Here is a 9049-nt window from a genome sequence, read left to right on the forward strand (position 1 = left end):
ACTTAATCATCTATAACCTGATACACAAACTCAACCACCTATATCCTTATACCTAAACTTAACATTCTCTCCCATTAAACCTGAACATAACCATCTCTAACTTTCAACCTAGGGGTAGCTAACCCTAACCCTAACCCTAACCCTAACCCTAACCCTAACACCAACTCTAACCCTAACCCTAAAGCTAACCCTAACCCTAACCCTAACTGTAATCCTAACCCTAACCTTAACCCTAACATTAAACATAAACTGAACCATCTCTAACCTAATACCTTCACTTAACCACCTATAACCTTATACACAAACTTAACCATCTCTAACCTACCTTAACTTAAGATTCTCTCCCATTACACATGAACATAACCATCTATAACTTTAAACCTAGTGTTAGCTAATCCTAACCCTAACCGTAACCCCTTACCCTAAACCTAGCCCAAACCCCCAAACTTAACGTAACCCTAACCCTAACCCTAACCCTAACCCTAACCCCTATCCCTAACCCTAACCCTAATTCTAACCCTAAACCTAAACCTAAACCTAACCCTTACCCTAACCCTAACCCTAACCCTAACCTCAACCCTAACAGGAAACATAGACTGAACCATCTCTTACCTAATACCTACACTTAACCACCTATAACCTGATACACAAAATAAACCCTAACCCTAACCCTAACCCTAACCCCTAACCCTAACCCTAACCCTAACCCTAACCCTAACCCCTAACCCAACCCTAACCCTAACCCTAACCCTAACCCTAACCCCTAATCCTTACCCTAACCCTAACTCTTACCCTCACCCTAACCCTAACCCTAACCCGAACCCAAAGCCCGAACCCCTAACCACTAACCGTAAAACTAACTAACCCTAACCCTAACCCTAACCCTAACAGTAAACATAAACTGAACCATCTTTGACCTTATACACAAACTTAACCATCTCTATCCTTATATCTAAACTGAATATTCTCTTCCATTATCTGAACATAACCATCTCTAACTTTAAACCTAGGGTTAACTAACCCTAACCCTAACCCTAACCTTAACCCTAACCCTAACCCTAACCCTAACCCTAACCCTAACTCTAACCCTAACCCCAAACATAACCCTAACCCTAAACCTAACCCTAACCCTAACCCTAACTCCAACCCTAACCCCAAACCTAACCCTAACCCTAACCCTAACCCTAACCCTAACCCTAACCCTAACTCTAACCCTAACCCTAACTGACCCTAACCCTAACCCTAACTCTAACCCTAACCCTAACCCTAACCCTAAACCATAACCCTAACCCTAACCCTAACCCTAACTTAACATTCTCTTACAGTATACCTGAACATAACCATCTCTAGCTTTAAACCTAGGGTTAGCTAACCCTAACCCTAACCCTAACCCTAACCCAAACCCCTAACTCTAACCCTAACCCTAACCAGAACCAGAACCCTAACCCTAAACCTAACCCTAACTCTATCCCTAAGATAACCATAACCCTGACCCTAACCCTAACCATAACCCTAATCCTAACCTAACCCTAACACTAACCCTAACCCTAACTCTAACCCTCACCCTAACCCTATCCCTAACCCTAACCCTAACCCGAACCCAAACCCTGAACCCCTAACCACTAACCCTAAAACTAACTAACCCTAACCCTAACCCTAACCCTAACCCTTACCCTAAGCCTAAGTCTAACCTGAACCCTAACCCTAACCCGAACTCTAACCCCTAGCTCTAACCATAACCCTAACCATAACCGTAACCTCTAACCCCTAACCGTAACGCTAACCCTGACCCCAAACCCTAACCCTAACCCAAACACTAACCCTAACCCTAGCCCTAACCCCTAACTCTAGCCCTAACCCTAACTCTAACCCTAACCCTAACCCTAAACCTAGCCCTAGCCCTAACCCTAAATCTAACCCCTAACCCTAACAGTTAACATAAACTGAACCATCTCTAACCTTATACCTAAAATTAACATTCTCTCCCATTTTATCTGAACATAACCATCTCAAACTTTAAACCTAGGGTTAGCTAACCCTTACCCTAACCCTAACCCTAACCCTAACCCTGACCCCAAACTCTAACCCTAACCCCAAACTCTAACCCTAACCCTAACACTAACTCTAACCCTAACCCTAACCTTAACCCTCACCCTCACCCTCACCCCTACCCCAACCCCTAACCCCTAACCCTAACCCTAACCCTAACTTTAAACCTAGGGTTAACTAACCCTAACCCTAACCCTACCCTTACCCTAACCCTAACCCTAAATCCAACCCTAACCCAAACCCCAAACCCTAACCCTAACCCTAACCCTGACCCCAACCTCTAACCCTAACTGTAACACTAAATCTAACCCTAACCCTAACCTTAACCCTCACCCTAAATCTAACCCTAACCCAAACCCCTAACCCTAACAGTAAACATAAACTGAACCATCTCTAACCTTATACCTAGACTTAATCATCTATAACCTGATACACAAACTCAACCATCTATATCCTTATACCTAAACTGAACATTCTCTCCCATTAAACCTGACCATAACCATCTCTATCTTTGAACCTAGGGGTAGCTACCCTAACCTTAACCCTAACGCTAACCCTAACACTAAACCTAACCCTAACCCTAACCCTAACTGTAACCCTAACCCTAACCTTAAACCCAACAGTAAACATAAACTGAATCATCTCTAACCTTATACCTACACTTAACAACCTATAACCTTATACACAAACGTAACCATCTCTAACCTACCTAAACTTAAGATTCTCTCCCATTATACCTGAACCCCTAACCCTAAACCTAGCCCAAACCCCCAAACTTAACGTAACCCTAACCCTAACCCTAACCCTAACCCTAACCCTAACCTAACCCTGACCCTAACCCTAACCCCAACCCCTAACCCTAACCCCTAACCCTTACCCTGACTCTAACCCTAACCCCAACCCCTAACCCTAACCCCTAACCCTTACCCTGACTCTAACCCTAACCTAACACTTACCCTAACCCTAATCCTGACCCTAACCCTAACCCTAACCCTAACCCTAACCCTAACCCTAAACTCTAACCCTAACCCTAATCCTAACATTAAACATAAACTGAACCATCTCTAACTTTATACTTAAACTTAACCATCTATAACCTTATACCCAAACTTAACCATCTTTAACCTTATACTCCAACTTAACATTCTCTCACATTATACCTAAACATAACCATCTCTAACTTTAAACCTGGGGTGAGTTAACCCTAACCCTAATCCTAACCCTAACCCGTACCCTAACCCCTAACCCCTAACCCTAACCTTAACCCTAACCCTTACCCTAACCCAACCCCTAACCCCTAACCCTAACCCTAAACTTAACCATGTCTAACATTAAACCTAAACTTAAACACCTCTAACCTTAAACCTAATCTTAGTCATCTCTAACCTTATACCTAAACTTAACCATCTCCAACATTATACCTAAACTTAACCATTTTCAACCTTATACTGTATCTAAACTTAACCACCTCTAACCATGTAGATAAACGTAACCATCTCTAACCTAATACCTAACTTAACCATCTCTAACATTAAACATAAACTTAACCATCTATAACCTTATACCCAAACTGAACCACTTATAACCTTATACCTAAACGTAACCATCTCGAACCTTATACCTAACCCTAAACATCTCTAAACGTATACCCAAACTTAACTGTGGTGTGAGGATGCTGTGGTTTGAGCAGCCACACCTGTCTTGGGTCTAGGTAATTGGCTCGCCCAGAATCAGTGCAGCTGTATCCCTGTTGCTCGTTGATTTGTCTAACGTCCCCATCCCCACCACCATCCCCACACACACACACACACACACACACACAAGAGGAGCCCTTGTCATGAGATGTTGTCCATCTGCTCCGGGCTTGTTCCACCTAGCCCCCTCTTTACAGTAAACTGGTGTGTTTCAACCCCATTGTCTGAGTCACTATGCCGGAGGGCCCTGAAAACACCACTCGGGTGCCGTGTGGCAGGTGAAACTAACACAGTGGCGCCCGAAACAGGGACACACCTGAACAGGGAGACAGCGCCAACCCTCTCCCGACTGGCAGCACCAGCACCTAGGGTGTCTGGTGGAGGACCGGGGAAGAAGCAGCTGCAGCAACCACCATGGGTAACCGCCTGAGGCTAGCTGCTCCACCCAGCCGCCACTGCCAGGACCATCCAGCAGGCCAGCAGCCAGGCCACCCCTCCAAGCACTCTCCACAACAGCCAAGCCATGCTACACCTCCACCAACCAGCACAGCAGCCCTGGCCCCAGGCTCTGGAAGGGACTCGGGGGTAGTCTGTTTCATCACCCTGAAGGAAGGAAGCTCATGGACTGTGCTGTTCTGGGGAACCAGGTCATCAGGAAGGGGAAAATTTTTTTGTTGGACATTTTGTTGGTTTGAGCTATGGGAACCCTGTTTCAGAGTCCAGTTTTTTATTACTTTAATGTATAGGAACCCTGTGTCAGAGTCTGTCCTTTCATGTATAGTAACCCTGTGTCAGAGTCTGTATTTTTAGGTATGGGAACCCTGTTTAAGAGCCTAGGCATTTTTTTTCTCTGCTTGGGGGAGTGGGCAGGCTTCAGCCAGGGATTCTCCCTCGCCTCAGTTTGTTGTCAGGGGTATATGGTGTGGGGATGGTGTGGTTTGAGCAGCCACACCTGTCCTGGGTGTAGGTTATTGGGCCCAGGATCAGTGTGGCTGTAGGCCTGTTGCTCGTTGATAAGTCTAACTAGCAACAGGTAAAACATCCCCCACCCCCCCATCCCTACACACCATAGGAGCCCTTGTCATGACATGCTGTCCATCTGCTCCGGGGCTTGTTCCACCTAGCCCACTCACTAGAATAAAACTGGTTTGTTTTCAACCCCATCGTCTGTGTCTCTGTGCCATCTCTAACTTTATACCGACATTTTTCGGACTATTGGGGTTTCGGAATAATGGGCCGTCGGAACAATGGGCAGTCCCAATTCTCACTCGCAAGTAGCATGGTGAATTTTTGTCCAAATCACAGTCACAGTGACAGTGACAAACAATTCTCAGATCGGAACCTTTCATTTGGTGAATATTTACTGGAAATCTCCAAATCATATTATTTGCCAATGACTGTTTTTTAAACTAAATGGGTTGATTCTAGTCATTCTGTAAACTTCATGAATCGTTAGGTTTTCTGCCGGATTACATTGTTATAGCAAAAGGGGAAAGTTCCAATGAGGTCCAATACCCAGGCCCAATATATTATAATTATTATAATTATAATTATAATAATTATTATTATTATTATTATTATTATTATTATTATTATTATTATTATTATTATTATTATTATTATTATTATTGTTATTATTATTATTATTGTTATTATTATTGTTATCATTATTGTAATTATTATTTATGTATTTATTTATGTATTTATTTATTTTAGTTTTTCTTTATTAATAGCATCATTATTATTGTAAACCTGCATTATACAAACCAAAAATGCCATATGAATTTAAGAATTCCATAGATAAAACACAATGTATGTTCTGACGGGTATATTCCAAATAGAGGTAACATTTGATCAGATCTGCCCTTCATAGTTTGTATTAGGAAACTGAACAGATTTGCTCAGAGCCATGTTGCTTAACTGAACTGGAATTCATTGCATGGAAATAGTTATTTTCACATTAGTCGTCTTTTGAATTTTAAATGCTGGAATGTATTAGTTCCACTTAAAGGCACAAAGCAACATCTAGATTAATTTGCTGGTGTCAGGGCCTTTCTAGGCGTCGGATCTTCACAACAGTCGGCTTGATTCTTCTTTCCTTTCCTTACCAGCCTTAAGGCAGTCTGACTTTTGGCACATAATATATTTTGTCCTGCTCCCACCGTGTCTTCCATTGAGCTGGTACAGATGAAGTGTTTGTAAAAGCAAAGTCTGCTGTGAGACCTACACATTAGCCAATTAGAACAGTACACAATAAAGGCAGCAACCGCATGACAAGACATCAGCTATTTGGGTGACATTTGGTGTGACCCCGGTTGACACCAGTCGGTCTTCAGACCCTGTGGGTCAGAGCCACGTCCAGCACTCTTTCATGACAACATGCAAGCCTCCAGACTACAACAGCTGTGCCACTTAGAGATAAAACACACCATGTTCAAAACACCCTCCTCTCCACTTTTGATGATAAAAAAACAACTTTATTTAGTACAATGGCAAGTGTTAGCAGTAGAACTAATCAAACATAATTTTGTTTTCAAACTTTTTTTTTTTTTACCTTATTTTGTATTGATTTTTATCTAATTCCACTACGACATGTACTGAGATGGTTGCACAATACATATATGGATATTTGTGTATATAGATCTCACTACTTTGGATTATCTCATATTTTGTCAACAATGTTGATTATTTGGTTTATTGTGAAGCTTCTTTTATTAATTGATGGTGACTATCAGGTTTTGCATTGTTTTTAAATTGGAGTGGACACTCCTACTCAAAAGACCGAGATAAAGGCTATGCCTGAAATGTTGGGCAAAGTAAATTTAGTGTACTGACATCCAGAACTGGAGTATGTGATTTTCTTTCCTCATCTGTAACACTTCAGCAACAGCTGCAAATACCCAAGCAAAAAAGATAAGGGCATCCCTGAGAAGGAGACTTTATTTACATTATTTTGACTTCCTATTTCTGAAGAAACCTCAGCTTGTAAGAATCCACCAGAGTCACAATTCAAAAAAAACACTTTGCTTGAAAACAGTTAATGCTTTCATCCCAGAGGTTTATTGTGGGGTCTCAGAATGATTCATTGCTTTCCTTCAAATGCTTCCTCCCAATTTTTAAATGTTCCTCCCTTTGCAGACAGAATGCTAAAAAGCAGCGAGCTGTTTACCTTGGGTTAACCATCCCGGGAACCATGAGAAAAAAAATCATTCTCCTCTTTGTGGACTCTGGGTTAATGAGTTATCTGAGGACAAAGAGCTGACAAACTCACCACCCCGAACGAAGCGATGGCCTTCCTTCCTCTGGCTGGGGTCGCCAGGGTTATCAGTGACAGGGTAACAATAGGAAGTGGTATGGCCAGTCACACGGCAGGTCTGTCACTCGCTTCCTGCATACCTCCAGACAGCCCCGCAGAGAGCTGTCGGGAAACACAGCGGCTGCACGTCTCTCGTCAGGTCCAATAAGGCAGCCCCTTGGCTGTCGCCACTCGCTCGTTTAGCCCGGGGTATCGGCCGGCCCATTAAACTGTCATCTCACCTCTCATTTATTATTACAGCTTGTTGCCTAATGCTGCGTGCACATCCACAACTAGGTTTGGCAAAATCAATATTTCCTCTCAAAGGAGTGCCTCCACAGACGACATAAGTGAATACTGTCCTTTGGATAACAAGGAGCAAGGGCAGGACCCACTTGGGTTTGTCTCATGACGTGTCTGCATGGAGTGTGTTCTCTGCGTGTTTAAGTGGGTTTCTGCCAGTTTCCTTGCATGACAGAAGACAATTACCTTAAGTGTAAATGGTGTGTGTGTGTGTGTGTGTGTGTATGTTGATCCTGCAATGGTCTGGCATCCCATACAAGATGTGCTCCTGCCTCACAACATTAATTATCTGGCTTTAGCTGTTTCCGCCATGACCATAACAGGACTAAACAGACAGAGAAGATAATGAATGACTAATCCCACTCAAGCGTCGGAGCGCGTCGTTTATTTCGACGCATTCTTCGAAATAAACTCACATAACAAAAAACAAACTACACTTGTACCGAGAGAATATCTCTGAGATTGTTTCCCGGCAGACCACCGCCTCACGCGTGATTGGGGGGAGAGCAACTGCTAGAACAGGCTGCAAAACCAGACAAATCACAATCAAGAAACGTATCAGGCAAGTCCACAACCTGCCCAGAGCCCACCGCATTCCAGTTACGAGACTGTCTATCTGTCTGTCTGCCTGATCACATCCTTGCTTGTTCAAACATAATTTGACAATACTAGCAAGAGCATCGAAACACATGAAGTTCCATGTAAGTACCTATTTTGGCTGGATGCAGCAAGAACAGTTATAATGCACACAGAATTACACACTGTTAACAGCTGTAAACTGCTTCTTGAGCTGAGCATGAACCACTATTCCTATAACCAATCCAAATGCTGTGATGCGCAAGATCACAGAAAAAAGACAAAATGTTCTTCTTCTTATGTATGTATAGACTGATGCACTGTTCAAGTGTTTTTTTTCTCCAGTCATCCCTGGTACACCAATCTTAGGCTCTATTGTTTGAGGAAAGCTCAAGCCACAATCCTCAATGGTCTGTTGTCATCTCCAGCATTTCTCTCTGCCTATTTGTGTTGATTCTATTTGTGTCCACACATTGGAATCAATGTGTCCGGATCAACAAATGTAAATATCATTTTATGCCCTAGGTTGGAGTCGTGGAGAGCAACACACTGGTCACTCAACAGTGAGGAAACCTCCCACCTGGAGCCTTATCTGCAGTTCAACAGTCAAATATTTCCTTCTCCTGTGCCAAAACTTGTTTACTTCCTGTTGATGAGGATCACCCACTGTGTTAAAACGATTCTTCCCGACCCCACTCAGCGCACAGGGTTATCAAAGACTAACAACACAACCTCAGCGCTGGAGTAAACTGCATAGTTCTACCTCCCTGGTGGTTTGTTTAAGCACAGTTGATTAACATAGTCATTTGTGTCTTAAAATTTGTTAATGATGTGTTGCATCTGGGTTGAATGGGGCATTCTTCTGCTGACACTGACGCAAAATGTTTTTTATCTCTTTTCCTATTGAGGTCCAGGAGACTGTGGATCAAGTGGGACTGAAAGGCAACTAAATTAACACAGCCAGTCAGTTAATGCTGGCCTTTGCCGCCCAAGAGTGTGGAAGAATTTGCATTAAGGCAGCACCATTCACGCGAGTCCCTGACAAGTACTCCTGCGATCGTCTAGGCCTGGCGGAGAGCAGCTCTTCACGGAAAGAGACTCTTCAACTCGATGATGCCAGAGGCCAAATGGA

This window comes from Zeus faber, assembly GCF_960531495.2.
Source record: "Zeus faber genome assembly, chromosome: 15".
NCBI classification, from domain to species: domain Eukaryota; kingdom Metazoa; phylum Chordata; class Actinopteri; order Zeiformes; family Zeidae; genus Zeus; species Zeus faber.